The following is a 16,728-nucleotide window of genomic DNA, read 5'->3' on the forward strand; positions in this document are numbered from 1 at the left end:
GTTTGGGAGTGTTCCTCCCTCTGCTATATTTTGGAAGAGTTTGAGAAGGATAGGTGTTAGCTCTTCTCTAAATGTTTGATAGAATTCGCCTGTGAAGACATCTGGTCCGGGGCTTTTGTTTGTTGGAAGATTTTTAATCACAGTTTCAATTTCAGTGCTTTTGATTGGTCTGTTCATATTTTCTATTTCTTCCTGATTCAGTCTTGGCAGGTTGTGCATTTCTAGCAATTTGTCCATTTCTTCCAGGTTGTCCATTTTATTGGCATAGAGTTGCTTGTAGTAATCTCTCATGATCTTTTGTATTTCTGCAGTGTCAGTTGTTACTTCTCCTTTTTCATTTCTAATTCTATTGATTTGAGTCTTCTCCCTTTCTCTCTTGATGAGTCTGGCTAATGGTTTATCAATTTTGTTTATCTTCTCAAAGAACCAGCTTTTAGTTTTAGTGATCTTTGCTCTCGTTTCCTTCATTTCTTTTTCATTTATTTCTGATCTGATTTTTATGATTTCTTTCCTTCTGCTAACTTTGGGGTTTTCTTGTTCTTCTTTCTCTGATTGCTTTAGGTGGAAGGTTAAGCTGTTTATTCGAGATGTTTCCTGTTCCTTAAGGTAGGATTGTATTGCTATAAACTTCCCTCTTAGAACTGCTTTGTCTGCATCCCACAGATTTTGGGTCGTCGTGTCTCCATTGAAATGTGTTTCTAGGTATTTTTTGATTTCCTCTTTGATTTCTTCAGTGATCACTTCGTTATTAAGTAGTTTATTGTTTAGCCTCCATGTGCATGTATTTTTTTTTTACAGATCTTTTCCTGTAATTGATATCTAGTCTCATAGTGTTGTTGTCGGAAGAGATACTTGATACAATTTCAATTTTCTTAAATTTACCAAGGCTTGGTTTGTGACCCAAGATATGATCTATCCTGGAGAATGTTCCATGAGCACTTGAGAAAGTGTACCTGTTGTTTTTGGATGGAATGTCCTATAAATATCAATTACGTCCATCTTGTTTAATGTATCATTTAAAGCTTGTGTTTCCTTATTTATTTTCATTTTGGATGATTTGTCCATGGGTGAAAGTGGGGTGTTAAAGTCCCCTACTATGAATGTGTTACTGTCGATTTCCCCTTTTATGGCTGTTTGTATCTGTCTTTTGTATGGAGGTGCTCCTATGTTGGGTGCATAAATATTTACAATTGTTATATCTTCTTATTGGATCAATCCCTTGATCGTTATGTAGTGTCCTTCTTTGTCTCTTCTAATAGTCTCTATTTTTAAGTCTATTTTGTCTGATATGATTTGCTACTACTTTTGGTTTGCATTTGCATGAAATATCTTTTTCCATCCCCTTAATTTCAGTCTGCATGTGTCTCTAGGTCTGAAGTGGGTCTCTTGTAGACAGCAAATACATGGGTTTTGTTTTTGTATCCATTCAGCCAACGTGTGTCTTTTGGTGGGAGCATTTAGGCCATTTACATTTAAGGTAATTATCGATATGTATGTTCCTATTCCTATTTTCTTAATTGTTTTGGGTTCGTTATTGTAGGTCTTTTCCTTCTCTTGTGTTTCTTGCCTAGTGTAGTTCCTTTAGCAGTTGTTGCAGAGTTGATTTGGTGGTGCTGAACACTCTCGGCATTTGCTTGTCTGTAAAGGTTTTAATTTCTCCATCAAATCTGAATGAGATCCTTGCTGGCTAGAGTAATCTTGGTTGCAGGCTTTTCTCCTTCATCACTTTAAATATGTCCTGCCAGTCCCTTCTGGCTTGCAGAGTTTCTGCTGAAAGATCAGCTGTTAACCTTATGGGGATTTCCTTGTGTGTCATTCATTGTTTTTCCCTTGCTGCTTTTAATATATTTATTTGTATTTAATTTTTGACAGTTTGATTAATATGTGTCTTGGCGTATTTCTGCTTGCATTTATCCTGTTTGGGACTCTCTGTGCTTCCTGGACTTAACTATTTCCTTCCCCATATTAGGGAAGTTTTCAACTATAATCTCTTCAAATATTTTCTCCGTCCCTTTCTTTTCCTCTTCTTCTTCTTGAACCCCTATAATTCAAATGTTGGTGTGTTTAATGTTGTCCCAGAGGTCTCTGAGACTGTCCTCCATTCTTTTCATTCTTTTTTCTTTTTTCTGCTGTGCAGTAGTTATTTCCACTATTTTATCTTCCAGGTCACTTATCCGTTCTTCTGCCTCAGTTATTCTGCTGTTGATCCCATCTAGAGTATTTTTCATTTCATTTATTGTGTTGTTCATCGTTGTTTGCTTCACCTTTAGTTCTTCTACGTCTTTGTTAAATGTTTCTGGCATTTTGTCTATTCTATTCCAAGGTTTTGTGTCATCTTTACTATGATTATTCTGAATTCTTTTACAGGTAGACTGCCTATTTCCTCTTCATTTGTTAGGTCTTGCTCCTTCATCTGCTGTGTGTTTTTCTGCCTTCTCATTTCTCTTATCTTACTGTGTTTGGGGTCTCCTTTTTGCAGGCTGCAGGTTCCTAGTTCCCATTGCTTTTGGTGTCTGTCTCCAGTAGGTAAGGTTGGTTCAGTGGGCTGCATAGGCTTCCTGATGGAGGGGATTAGTGACTGTGTGCTGGCAGATGAGGCTGGATCTTGTCTTTCTGGTGGGCAGTTCCACGTCTGGTGGTGTGTTTTAGGGTGTCTGTGGAATTATGATGATTTTAGGCAGCCTCTCTGGTAATGGGTGGGGTTGTGTTCCTGTCTTGCTAGTTGTTTGGCATAGGATGTCCAGCACTGCAGCTTGCTGGTCATTGAGTGAAGCTGGGTTCTGGTGTTTAGATGGAGATCTCTGGGAGATTTTGCTGTTTGATATTATGTGGAGCTGGGAGGTCTCTTGTGGACCAGTGTCCTGAAGTTGGCTCTCCCACCTCAGAGGCACAGCACTGACTCCTAGTTTCAGCACCAAGATCCTTTCATCTGCACAGCTCAGAATAAAAGGCAGAATAAGTAGAAAGCATTAGTAGAAGAAGACAGAAAGAAAGAAAGAAAGAAAGAAAGAAAGGAAGGAAGGAAGGAGAGAGGGAGGGAGGGAGGAAGGAAGAAAAAAAGAAAGAAGATAAAGTAAAATAAAATACAGTAAGATAAAATATAATAAAGTTATTAAAATAAAAAAAATAATTACTAAGAGAAAATAAATGGACGGATAGAACCCTAGGACAAATGGTGGAAGCAAAGCTGTACAGACAAAATCTCACACAGAAGCATAAAAATACACACTCACAAAAAGAGGAAAAGGGGAAAAAATCATAAATCTTGCTCTCAAAGTCCACCTCGTCAATTTGGGATGATTCTTTGTCTAAAGGAGGGAAGGAAGGAAAGAAAGAACGAAGATAAAGTAAAATAAAATAAAGTTAGTAAAATAAAAAGTAATTATTAAGAAAAAAATTCAAAAAAAAAAAAAAAACACCGGATGGATAGAACCCTTGGACAAATGGTGGAAGCAAAGCTATACAGACAAAATCTCACACAGAAGCATATACAGACACACTCACAAAAAGAGGAAAAGGGGAAAACATCATAAATCTTGCTCTCAACGTCCACCTCCTCAATTTGGCATGATTCGTTTTCTATTCATGTATTCCACAGATGCAGGGTACATCAAGTTGATTGTGGCGCTTTAATCCGCTACTTCTGAGGCTGCTGGGAGAGATTTCCCTTTCTCTTCTTTGTTCTCACAGCTCCCAGGGGCTCAGCTTTGGATTTGGCCCCGCCTCTGCTTGTAGGTCGCTGGAGGGCATCTGTTCTTCGCTCAGACAGGACGGGGTTAAAGGAGCTGCTGATTCGGGGGCTCTGGCTCACTCAGGCCTGGGGGAGGGAGGGGTACGAATGCGGGGTGAGCCTGTGGCGGCAGAGGCTGACGTGACGTTGCACCAGCCTGAGGCACTCTGTGAGTTCTCCCGGGGGAGTTGTCCCTGGATCCCGGGACCCTGGCAGTGGCGGCCTGCACAGGCTCCCTGGAAGGGGGGTGTGGATAGTGACCTGTGTTTGCACACAGGCTTCTTGGTGGCGGCAGCAGCAGCCTTAGCGTCTCATGCCTGTCTCTGGGGTCCGCGCTTTTGGCTTCAGCTCGTGCCCGTCTCTGGAGCTCCTTTAAGCAGCATTGTTAATCCCCTCTCCTCACGCACCAGGAAACAAAGAGGGAAGAAACAGTCCCTTGCCTCTTTGGCAGGTCCAGACTTTTCCCCGGACTCCCTCCTAAACAGCCGTGGTGCACTAACCCCCTGCAGGCTGTGTTCACGCCACCAACCCCAGTCCTCTCCCTGCGCTCCGAGACTGAAGCCCGAGCCTCAGCTCCCAGCCCCGCCTGCCCCGGCGGGGGAGCAGACAAGCCTCTCGGGCTGGTGAGTGCCTGCGGGCACCGATCCTCTGTGCGGGAATCTCTCCGCTTTGCTCCCACCCCCCACGCCTCTTGCTGTGCTCTCCTCCGCGGCTCTGAAGCTTCCCCCCTCCGCCACCCACAGTCTCTGCCCGCGAAGGGGCTTCCTAGTGTGTGGAAACCTTTCTTCCTTCACAGCTCCCTCCCGCTGGTGCAGGTCCCATCCCTATCCTTTTGTCTCTGTTTATTCTTTTTTCTTTTGCCCTACCCAGGTACGTGGGGGGTTTCTTGCCTTTTGGGAGGTCTGAGGTCTTCTGCCAGCGTTCAGTAGGTGTTCTGTAGGAGTTGTTCCATGTGTAGATGTCTAGTTTCTTTTTAAACAAAATATTAGTAAACATCTTTCCAGTATAAAGTTTCCCCCAAATTCAGAGATTCAAACAATGGATCATTTCCTTCACAACAGTGGCTCAGGCACTTTTGGGTCACAGGCCTTTTTATAAGTCTGCTGAAAGCCTTGTGTCTTCTGCCCAAACAAATACACAGAGACACAGGATGGTGTAAAATTTCCCTGGGTTCACAGGCCATCTAAAGCCCATATGGTTCCCCTTAGGCTAGGAAGCCCTGTTTCATACAATGAGCCTCATGATTCCTTCTGCTAGGGATGTCTATTACACCATATGATATAAGAAGCAAAGTGTGACAAAAAGTGAACCTCTGAGAATCTGATTGAAGACATATGTAATGAAAGATTTAAAGACTTTTAAGTTTTAAAAATCTTAATGGAATACTTGCTGTCCTCACATATAAGTCATAACAATAAGCTAACTAATCATATACATGGTACTTACTTGTCCAACCACTTCCGAATTTGAGCTAAAATCAGGGCTTGATGATGAATAACTTCTAAGTTTCCCCTTGGCATCTTAAAATAAATAAATCAAATCAATAACATTTTTAATTAAATAGAAAAAAATTTAAATACCCAGGATATACAACTTTACCTAACTCTTCTTAGAGAACTAACACAACACTGTCAAATGAGCATATTTTGGCAAAATTTAGTTGTGTTCAAAATTTATTTTGACTTTTTTTTTTTTTTTTTTTTGCTGTGCACGGGCCTCTCACTGTTGTGGCCTCTCCCGTTGTGGAGCACAGGCTCCGGACGCACAAGCCCAGCGGCCATGGCTCACGGGCCCAGCCGCTCCGCGGCATGTGGGATCCTCCCGGACCGGGGCACGAACCTGTGTCCCCTGCATCGGCAGGCAGACTCTCAACCACTGCGCCACCAGGGAAGCCCTATTTTGACTTTTAAGAGAAGTTTCCCTCTTAGCCTTACTGGGCAGAGCCTGTATTAACATTCCTTTGTATAAAGCTAACAGAGAACTTAGCAAGGAAAGGTTTATAATAAATTAATACAAATGGTAAGAGAGCCTAAAATATAATCCACAAGAATTCTGTTTGGTATTTACTGCCAAACGACTATCAGAAATATAGCCTGAAAAAATCACCTTACCTGTAATATAAGCTTTGTGTCCTGGGGCACAACAGTGACAATGCATGAACCCCTCTCCACCTTCCGCAGAGATTCCCCATTAGACACAGGACAAGCCACTCTCCATTAACTGCAGCTGAAACTGCAGAGTATCCAAAGTAGAAGGAAGCAATTAACAACTAAGCCACACTGCTCTCTCACTCAGCCTCAAGACCATTAGCCCCTCTGATAAACAACCTTATCCCAGAATCTCGTGCTCTCTCACAGAGCCCTCATGCACATGCCCATACACAACTTCTCAACTGATATGGAAAACACAGGGAGGATTGGGCAGCTTCTCTCTGTCTTCTTGTACTGATAAAGCTATGATCGTATCAGTGAAAGATTCCCTGTTTCCAAGTTATCAATAGAAGCAAAGAAAATAAGTGGGATATTTTTATTTTCATAAGAAAATTGTGTGCATGCACACACATACACACTGGGTGGGGGGGGCATGGAACACAGAAAAAAGTGCGGCCGATTTCCTACGAACCATGAGATGGAGTCCTTCAGATATACAATAGAGGGTTGCCACAGTGAGAAAAGAAAGATTACAAAGAAGATTGAGCATATTGCCAGTTTGGTGCCTACATGGTAATTCAAAATGAAATATTAGTTATATTAAAAAATTTCCTGAAAATTTTTGTTTACCTTAGGATGTGCTGCTTAAGGAAGGACCTCCTCTTTGCTAACTGGTGTGGAGTGATTCAACTGAGATATTATGTTGAGATTAGGGGCTAAGTAAATGAACTTGAAAAGTTTTCTCCAGTCTAGGACTCCATGATAAACAGCAACAAATTGTATGCAACAATCTTAAGTCATCAAGACTTCAAAGGACAAATAATATTACAGCAGGGACTATTTTCTATTTCATACACTGAAAAGTTACTTTTCAATGAAGCATCTCTCAGGCAAAAACAGTGGCAAGTATGGGAATGAGTCGTTAAACAATAAAAACTCACCATATACTGCAAATGATGTGATATTTGAAGCAACCTACAAAAGGTCGGGGAGGCAAAGGGGAGAGTTAGCTATATTACCTGGAGCCAAGACTGAGAAAGATCCAGTGTCAGAACAAGCCTTGATACCTCAGTGTCACTGATGAAAAAGCGACATCTGTCAGTCAGGCCAAGGACAAAGAAATAAAATATGAAATTACAAACAATTCTAACCAAACTAGTTAAACCAAACTCTTCTATTACATGGTTCCATTGCCCTATGATTTCACATCTAGGTCCTTGCAATGGGGACTTAAGATGCCTAAGATGTGGTTGGTCTAGTGCAAAGTGGACTATGGCGCATCCAGTGCATCAGCAAGCCCTGCCATTTCTATCTCCTACGCATGTCTCAAACATATCACCTTTCGGCCCTCACTGCCTCCAGTCACAGCCACTTCAACTCTCGTCCCTTTCAACCTACTCTCTACTGGGCAGCCAGAATAACCTTTCAAACCATGAAGCACATCACACTACTCCCTGATTAAAATCATCAGTTTCCCAATCTATGTTAAATGAGCAAAGCCACACTCCTTCCCATGGCCTATCACTAAGGTCTAGCCATTGCTTCCATTAGGTTCCTTGAATAAGCTGAGCTCTTTCTAAGCTCACAGTAGGTACAGTTCCTCCTCCCTGGAACACTCTCCCTTTCTCAGAGATAGAGCTTTCTTTTTCTTCACACTCAGCACATACACCACCACCTCCTAGAGGCTTTCCCAGACCACCAAAAGTTGGTCTCCCCATCCTCACAGCTACCATCCTCTAACTAGCCTCAAACACTTCTCTATTCTCTACCATTACGTCCTGCTCATTTACTTCATTCTCCTATCAGAAGGGACAGCCATACCTGTATTGATAGATTAAAAATTCCAGAAGGGCAGGAATTAGTCAGCTGTTTGGTTTTGTAACCACTGTGTCCTACCACCTGCCACAATTATAGGCATTCTAATATTTGATGAATGATAACCTACTGATTACTAGTTTCAAGATTACATTTCTGTTGTCCCCAAAAGTTACTTATAAAACTAACTTTGAATGTTTTGTACAACTGGAGATAAATGTCTGCCAGTTACATTTTTCTATTTTTGAATTTATACTTCCAAGGAAAGGAATCAACTAACTACTACATGCCAGGCAATCTCTTAATCCCATTTCAGAGATTGAGAGGCTGAGACTCAGGAAACTTCTCATTGTTGACAGTAACTTCTCATTGTTGCCTTGAGATTTAGTGGACACTCAGGTCCACCTCCAAAGCACACACTCTTTCTATTTAATGCTATCACTTTCTGGGTCACTGCTCTAAGTGGTAAGTTTTTCTGCCTTGTGTTTACTTACCTCTCCTCCAATCATGGCCAATTTGGTCTGTGCGCACAGATAAGGAAATCGAACAGGAAATTCACCAGGGTTCTTCCATGGTTCAACAGCCAGAGAGGGTGATTCTGCAGGATTGGCAGATGAGGTTTAGCAAGAGCTGATCTGCTCTTTGTAAAAAAAAAAAAAAAAAAAAAACTGTTACACTAATACTTGCTAAAATGCGTAACATGCAATTTATTTATTTATTTATTTATTTATTTTTTTTACTTTTTTTTTTTTTTTTTTAACATCTTTATTGGGGTATAATTGCTTTACAATGGTGTGTTAGTTTCTGATTTATAACAAAGTGAATCAGCTATACATATACATGTGCTCCCATGTGTCTTCCCTCCTGCATCTCCCTCCCTCCCACTCTCCCCCTCCCACCCCTCCAGGCTGTCCCAAAGCCCCGAGCTAATATCCCTGTGCCTTGCGGCTGCTTCCCCCCAGCTATCCACCCCACCACGTTTGTTAGTGTGTATATGTCCATGACTCTCTCTCGCCCTGTCAAAACTCACCCTTCCCCCTCCCCATATCCCCAAGTCCGCTCTCCAGTAGGTCTGCGCCTCCATTCCTGTCTTATCCCTAGGTTCTTCATGACATTTTTTCCCCTCAAATTCCATATATATGTGTTAGCATACGGTATCTGTCTTTGTCTTTCTGACTTACTTCACTCTGTATGACAGACTCTAGGTCTATCCATCTCATTACAAATATCTCAATTTCATTTCTTTTTAAGGCTGAGTAATATTCCATTGTGTATATGTGCCACATCTTCTTTATCCATTCGTCCGATGATGGGCGCTTAGGTTCTTTCCATCTCCGGGCTATTGTAAATAGAGCTGCAATGAACATTTTGGTACATGACTCCTTTTGAATTTTGGTTTTCTCAGGGTATATGCCCAGTAGTGGGATTGCTGGGTCATATGGTAATTCTATTTGTAGTTTTTTAAGGAACCTCCATACTGTTCTCCATAGTGGCTGAACCAATTCACATTCCCACCAGCAGTGCAAGAGTGTCCCCTTTTCTCCACACCCTCTCCAGCATTTATTGTTTCTAGATTTTTTGATGATGGCCATTCTGACTGGTGTGAGATGATATCTCATTGTAGTTTTGATTTGCATTTCTCTAATGATTAATGAGGTTGAGCATTCTTTCATGTGTTTGTTGGCATTCTGTATATCTTCTTTGGAGAAATGTCTGTTTAGGTCTTCTGCCCATTTTTGGATGGGGTTGTTTGTTTTTTTGTTATTGAGCTGCATGAGCTGCTTGTAAATTTTGGAGATTAATCCTTTGTCAGTTGCTTCATTTGCAAATGTTTTCTCCCATTCTGAGGGTTGTCTTTTGGTCTTGATTATGGTTTCCTTTGCTGTGCAAAAGCTTTGAAGTTTCATTAGGTCCCATTTGTTTATTTTTGTTTTTATTTCCATTACTCTAGGAGGTGGGTCAGAAAGGATCTTGCTGTGATTTATGTCATAGAGTGTTCTTCCTATGTTTTCCTCTAAGAGTTTGATAGTTTCTGGCCTTACATTTAGGTCTTTAATCCATTTTGAGCTTATTTTTGTGTATGGTGTTAGGGAGTGATCTAATCTCATACTTTTACATGTACCTGTCCAGTTTTCCCAGCACCATTTATTGAAGAGGCTGTCCTTTCTCCACTGTACATTCCTGCCTCCTTTATCAAAGATAAGGTGTCCATATGTGCATGGGTTTATCTCTGGGCTTTCTATCCTGTTCCACTGATCTATCTTTCTGTTTTTGTGCCAGTACCATACTGTCTTGATTACTGTTGCTTTGTAGTATAGTCTGAAGTCAGGGAGCCTGATTCCTCCAGCTCCTTTTTTCGTTCTCAAAATTGCTTTGGCTATTCGGGGTCTTTTGTGTTTCCATACAAATTGCGAAATTTTTTGTTCTAGTTCTGTGAAAAATGCCAGTGGTAGTTTAATAGGGATTGCATTGAATCTGTAGATTGCTTTGGGTAGTAGAGTCATTTTCACAATGTTGATTCTTCCCATCCAAGAACATGGTATATCTCTCCATCTATTTGTATCATCTTTAATTTCTTTCATCAGTGTCTTATAATTTTCTGCATACAGGTCTTTCGTATCCTTAGGTAGGTTTATTCCTAGATATTTTATTCGTTTTGTTGCAATGGTAAATGGGAGTGTTTTCTTGATTTCACTTTCAGATTTTTCATCATTAGTATATAGGAATGCCAGAGATTTCTGTGCATTAATTTTGTATCCTGCTACTTTACCAAATTCATTGATTAGCTCTAGTAGTTTTCTGGTAGCATCTTTAGGATTCTCGATGTATAGTATCATGTCATCTGCAAACAGTGACAGCTTTACTTCTTCTTTTCCGATGTGGATTCCTTTTATTTCCTTTTCTTCTCTGATTGCTGTGGCTAAAACTTCCAAAACTATGTTGAATAAGAGTGGTGAGAGTGGGCAACCTTGTCTTGTTCCTGATCTTAGTGGAAATGCTTTCAGTTTTTCACCATTGAGGATGATGTTTGCTGTGGGCTTGTCATATATGGCCTTTATTATGTTGAGGAAAGTTCCCTCTATGCCCACTTTCTGGAGGGTTTTTATCATAAATGGGTGTTGAATTTTGTCGAAAGCTTTCTCTGCATCTATTGAGATGATCATATGGTTTTTCTCCTTCAATTTGTTAATATGGTTTATCACATTGATAGATTTGCGTATATTGAAGAATCCTTGCATTCCTGGAATAAACCCCACTTGATCATGGTGTATGATCCTTTTAATGTGCTGTTGGATTCTGTTTGCTAGTATTTTGTTGAGGATTTTTGCATCTATGTTCATCAGTGATATTGGCCTGTAGTTTTCTTTCTTTGTGACATCCTTGTCTGGTTTTGGTATCAAGGTGATGGTGGCCTCGTAGAAGGAATTTGGGAGTGTTCCTCCCTCTGCTATATTTTGGAAGAGTTCGAGAAGGATAGGTGTTAGCTCTTCTCTAAACGTTTGATAGAATTCACCTGTGAAGCCATCTGGTCCTGGGCTTTTGTTTGTTGGAAGATTTTTAATCACACTTTCAATTTCAGTGCTTGTGATTGGTCTGTTCATATTTTCTATTTCTTCCTGATTCAGTCTTGGCAGGTTGTGCATTTCTAAGAATTTGTCCATTTCTTCCAGATTGTCCATTTTATTGGCATAGAGTTGCTTGTAGTAATCTCTCATGATTTTTTTTATTTCTGCAGTGTCAGTTGTTATTTCTCCTTTCTCATTTCTAATTCTATTGATTTGAGTCTTCTCCCTTTTTTTCTTGATGAGTCTAGCTAGTGGTTTATCTATTTTGTTTATCTTCTCAAAGAACCAGCTTTTAGTTTTATTGATCTTTGCTATCGTTTCCTTCATTTCTTTTTCATTTATTTCTGATCTGATTTTTATGATTTCTTTCCTTCTGCTAGCTTTGGGGCTTTTTTGTTCTTCTTTCTCTAATTGCTTGAGGTGCAAGGTTAGGTTGTTTATTCGAGATGTTTCCTGCTTCTTAAGGTGGGCTTGTATTGCTATAAACTTCCCCCTTAGAACTGCTTTTGCTGCATCCCATAGGTTTTGGGTCGTTGTGTCTCCATTGTCATTTGTTTCTAGGTATTTTTTTATTTCCTCTTTAATTTCTTCAGTGATCACTTCATTATTAAGTAGTGTATTGTTTAGCCTCCATGTGCTTGTATATTTTACAGATCTTTTCCTGTAATTGATATCTAGTCTCATGGCGTTGTGGTCAGAAAAGATACTTGATACAATTTCAATTTTCTTAAATTTACCAAGGCTTGATTTGTGACCCAAGATATGATCTATCCTGGAGAATGTTCCATGAGCACTTGAGAAAAATGTGTAATCTGTTGTTTTTGGATGGAGTGTCCTATAAATATCAATTAAGTCCATCTTGTTTAATGTATCATTTAAAGCTTGTGTTTCCTTATTTATTTTCATTTTGGATGATCTGTCCATGGGTGAAAGTGGGGTGTTAAAGTCCCCTACTATGAATGTGTTACTGTCTATTTCCCCTTTTATGGCTGTTAGTATTTGCCTTACGTATTGAGGTGCTCCTATGTTGGGTGCATAAATATTTACAATTGTTATATCTTCTTCTTGGATCGATCCCTTGATCATTATGTAGTGTCCTTCTTTATCCCTTTTAATAGTCCTTATTTTAAAGTCTATTTTGTCTGATATGAGAATTGCTACTCCAGCTTTCTTTTGGTTTCCATTTGCATGGAATATCTTTTTCCATCCCCTTACTTTCAGTCTGTATGTGTCTCTAGGTCTGAGGTGGGTCTCTTGTAGACAGCATATATAAGGGTCTTGTTTTTGTATCCATTCAGCCAATCTGTGTCTTTTGGTGGGAGCATTTAGTCCATTTACATTTAAGGTAATTATCGATATGTATGTTCCTATTCCCATTTTCTATATTGTTTTGGGTTCGTTATTATAGGTCGTTTCCTTCTTTTGCATTTCTTATCTAGAGGAGTTCCTTTAGCATTTGTTGTAAAGCTGGTTTGGTGGTGCTGAACTCTCTCAGCTTTTGCTTGTCTGTAAAGGTTTTAATTTCTCCATCAAATCTGAATGAGATCCTTGCTGGGTAGAGTAGTCTTGGTTGCAGGTTTTTCTCCTTCATCACTTTCAGTATGTCCTGCCACTCCCTTCTGGCTTGTAGGGTTTCTGCTGAGAGATCAGCTGTTAACCTTATGGGGATTCCCTTGTGTGTTATTTGTTGTTTTTCCCTTGCTGCTTTTAATATGCTTTCTTTGTATTTAATTTTTGATAGTTTGATTAATATGTGTCTTGGCGTATTTCTCCTTGTATTTATCCTGTATGGGACTCTCTGTGCTTCCTGGACTTGATTAACTATTTCCTTTCCCATATTAGGGAAGTTTTCAACTATAATCTCTTCAAATATTTTCTCAGTCCCTTTCTTTTTTTCTTCTTCTTCTGGAACCCCTATAATTCGAATGTTGGTGCGTTTAATGTTGTCCCAGAGCTCTCTGAGACTGTCCTCAGTTCTTTTCATTCTTTTTTCTTTATTCTGCTCTGCAGTAGTTATTTCCACTACTTTATCTTCCAGGTCACTTATCCGTTCTTCTGCCTCAGTTATTCTGCTATTGATCCTATCTAGAGTACTTTTAATTTCATTTATTGCGTTGTTCATCGTTGCTTGTTTCATCTTTATGTCTTCTAGGTCCTTGTTAACTGTTTCTTGCATTTTGTCTATTCTACTTCCAAGATTTCGGATCATCCTTACTATCATTATTCTGAATTCTTTTTCAGGTAGATTGCCTATTTCCTCTTCATTTGTTAGGTCTGGTGGGTTTTTATCTTGCTCCTTCATCTGCTGTGTGTTTTTCTGTCTTCTCATTTTGCTTATCTTACTGTGTTTGGGGTCTCCTTTTTGCAGGCTGCACGCTCGTAGTTCCCGTTGTTTTTGATGTCTGTCTCCAGTGGCTAAGGTTGTTTCAGCGGGTTGTGTAGGCTTCCTGGTGGAGGGGACTAGTGCCTGTGTTGTGCTGGATGAGGCTCGGTCTTGTCTCTCTAGTGGGCAGATTCACGTCTGGTGGTGTGTTTTGGGGTGTCTGTGGCCTTGTTATGATTTTAGGCAGCCTCTCTGCTAATGGGTGGGGTTGTGTTCCTGTTTTGCTAGTTGTTTGGCATAGGTTGTCCAGCACTGTGGCTTGCTGGTCGTTGAGTGAAGCTGGGTGCTGGTTTTAAGATGGAGGTCTCTGGGAGATGTCCACCGTTTAATATTATGTGGAGCTGGGAGGTCTCTTGTTGATCAGTTTCCTGAAGTTGGCTCTCCTACCTCAGAGGCAGAGCCCTGCCTCCTGGGCTGGAGCACCAAGAGCCTTTCATCCACACGGCTCAGAATAAAAGGGAGGAAAAGTAGAGAGAATTATTAGAAGTATGAGGAAAGAAAGAAGGAAAGGAGGAAAGGAAGGAAGGAAGAAAGAAGCAAAGAAGGAAAGAAAGGAGGGAGGGAGGGAGGAAGGAAGGAAGGAAGGAGGGAAAGAAGGGGAAAATGTAGAGAGAATTATTAGAAGTTTGAGGAAAGAAAGAGGGAAAGGAGGAAAGGAAGGAAGGAAGAAAGAAGCAAAGAAGGAAAGAAAGGAGGGAGGGAGGGAGGGAGGAAGGAAGGAAAGAAGGAGGGAAAGAAGGAGAAAATGTAGAGAGAATTAGTAGAAGTTTGAGGAAAGAGAGAAGGAAAGGAGGAAAGGAAGGAAGGAAGAAAGAAGCAAAGAAGGAAAGAAAGGAGGGAGGGAGGGAGGAAGGAAGGAAGGTAGGAGGGAAAGAAGGAGAAAATGTAGAGAGAATTAGTAGAAGTTTGAGGAAAGAAAGAAGGAAAGGAGGAAAGGAGGAAAGGAAGGAAGGAAGAAAGAAGCAAAGAAGGAAAGAAAGGAGGGAGGGAGGGAGGAAGGGAGGAAGGAAGGAAGGAAAGAAGGAAAAAAGACAGAAAGAAAGAAGATACAGTAAAAATAAAATAAAGTATAATATAGTTATTGTACTAAAAAATATTTAGAACAAAAAAAAAAAAGAAAAAGAAAAAAAAAAAAAAAAAAAAAAAGAACAGATAGAACCCTAGGACAAATGCTGGAAACAAAGCTATACAGAGAAAATCTTACACAGAAGCATACACATACGTGTTCACAAAGAGAGGCAAAGTGGGAAAAATCATAAATCCTGCTCCCAGAGACCACCTCCTCAACCTGGGGTGATTCGCTGTCTAAAGGAGGGAAGGAAGGAAGGAAAGAAAGAAAGAACGAAGGTAAAGTACAATAAAGTTATTACAATTAAAATTAATTATTAAGAAAAAAAATTTTTTTTTTTTTTTAAAAAAAAAACATGGACGGATAGAGCCCTAGGACAAATGTTGGAAGCAAAGCTATACAGAGAAAATCTTACACAGAAGCATACACATACACGTTCACAAAGAGAGGCAAAGGGGGAAAAATCCTAAATCCTGCTCCCAGAGACCACCTCCTCAACCTGGGGTGATTTGCTGTCTAAAGGAGGGAAGGAAGGAAGGAAAGAAAGAAAGAAAGAACGAAGGTAAAGTACAATAAAGTTATTGCAATTAAAATTAATTATTAAGAAAGAAAAAAAAATTTTTTTTTTTTTTAAAAAAAAACCATGGACGGATAGAGCCCTAGGACAAATGTTGGAAGCAAAGCTATACAGAGAAAATCTTACACAGAAGCATACACATACACGTTCACAAAGAGAGGCAAAGGGGGAAAAATCCTAAATCCTGCTCCCAGAGACCACCTCCTCAACCTGGGGTGATTTGCTGTCTAAAGGAGGGAAGGAAGGAAGGAAAGAAAGAAAGAAAGAACGAAGGTAAAGTACAATAAAGTTATTGCAATTAAAATTAATTATTAAGAAAGAAAAAAAATTTTTTTTTTTTTTAAAAAACCATGGAAGGATAGAGCCCTAGGACAACTATTGGGAGCAAAGCTATACAGAGAAAATCTTACACAGAAGCATACACCTACACGTTCACAAAGAGAGGCAAAGGGGGAAAAATCATAAATCCTGCTCCCAGAGACCACCTCCTCAATTTGGGGTGATTAGTTGTCTAAAGGAGGGAAGGAAGGAAGGAAAGAAAGAAAGAAAGAACGAAGGTAAAGTTCAATAAAGTTATTACAATTAAAATTAATTATTAAAAAAAAAATTTTTTTTTTTTTTAAAAAAAAAAAAACCCATGGACGGATAGAGCCCTAGGACAAATGGTGGAAACAAGAGTATACAGACAAAATCTCACACAGAAGCATACATGCCCACATTCACAAAAAGAGGAAAAGGGAAAAAAATCACCGATCTCGCTCCTAAATTCCCCCTCTTCAATTTGGGCTCACTCCCTGTCTATTCAGGTATTCCACAATGCAGGGCACATCAAGTTGATTGTGGAGCTTCAATCCGCCGCCTCCGCGGCTGCCGGGAGAGACCTCCCCCTCTCCTCCCTGCTCTCACAGCTCACAGGAGCTCAGCTTTGTACCCGGCCCTGCCCCTGCGCGCTGATCGCTGGAGGGCGTCTGTTTTTTTTGCTCAGATAGGACGGGGTTAAAGGAGCCGCTGATTCGGGAGCTCCGGCTCACTCAGGCCGGGGGTTGGGGGATGGGGGAAGGCGGGGCACTGCGTGCGGGGCGGGCCTGCGGCGGCAGAGGCGGCGTGACGCTGCGGCAGAGGCCGGCGTGACGCTGCACCAGCCTGAGACCCGCCGTGCGGGAAGCTGTCCCCAGATCCCGGGAACCCGGCAGTGGCGGCCTGCACAGGCTCCGCGGAAGAGGGGCGCGGAGAGTGACCTGTGCTCGCACACAGCCCCCCTGGTGGCGGCAGCAGCAGCCCCAGCGTCTCCCGCCCGTCTCTGGGCTCCGCAGTTTCAGCCGCGGCTCGCGCCCATCTCTGGGGCTCGCGCTTCCCGCCGCGGCTCGCGCCCGTCTCGGGGGCTCGCGCTTCCCGCCGCGGCTCGCGCCCGTCTCGGGGGCTCGCGCCCTCAGCCGAG

The 16,728-nt window shown here is 41.2% G+C and overlaps 1 pseudogene; it reads right to left on the bottom strand.

The window, feature by feature from the left end:
• Positions 1-5,172: 5,172 nt before the first annotated feature.
• Positions 5,173-16,728, bottom strand: part of LOC136142526 (elongator complex protein 1-like) — a 43,342-nt pseudogene continuing 31,786 nt past the window's right edge.

Source organism: Phocoena phocoena, chromosome X (genome assembly GCF_963924675.1).
Source record: "Phocoena phocoena chromosome X, mPhoPho1.1, whole genome shotgun sequence".
NCBI classification, from domain to species: domain Eukaryota; kingdom Metazoa; phylum Chordata; class Mammalia; order Artiodactyla; family Phocoenidae; genus Phocoena; species Phocoena phocoena.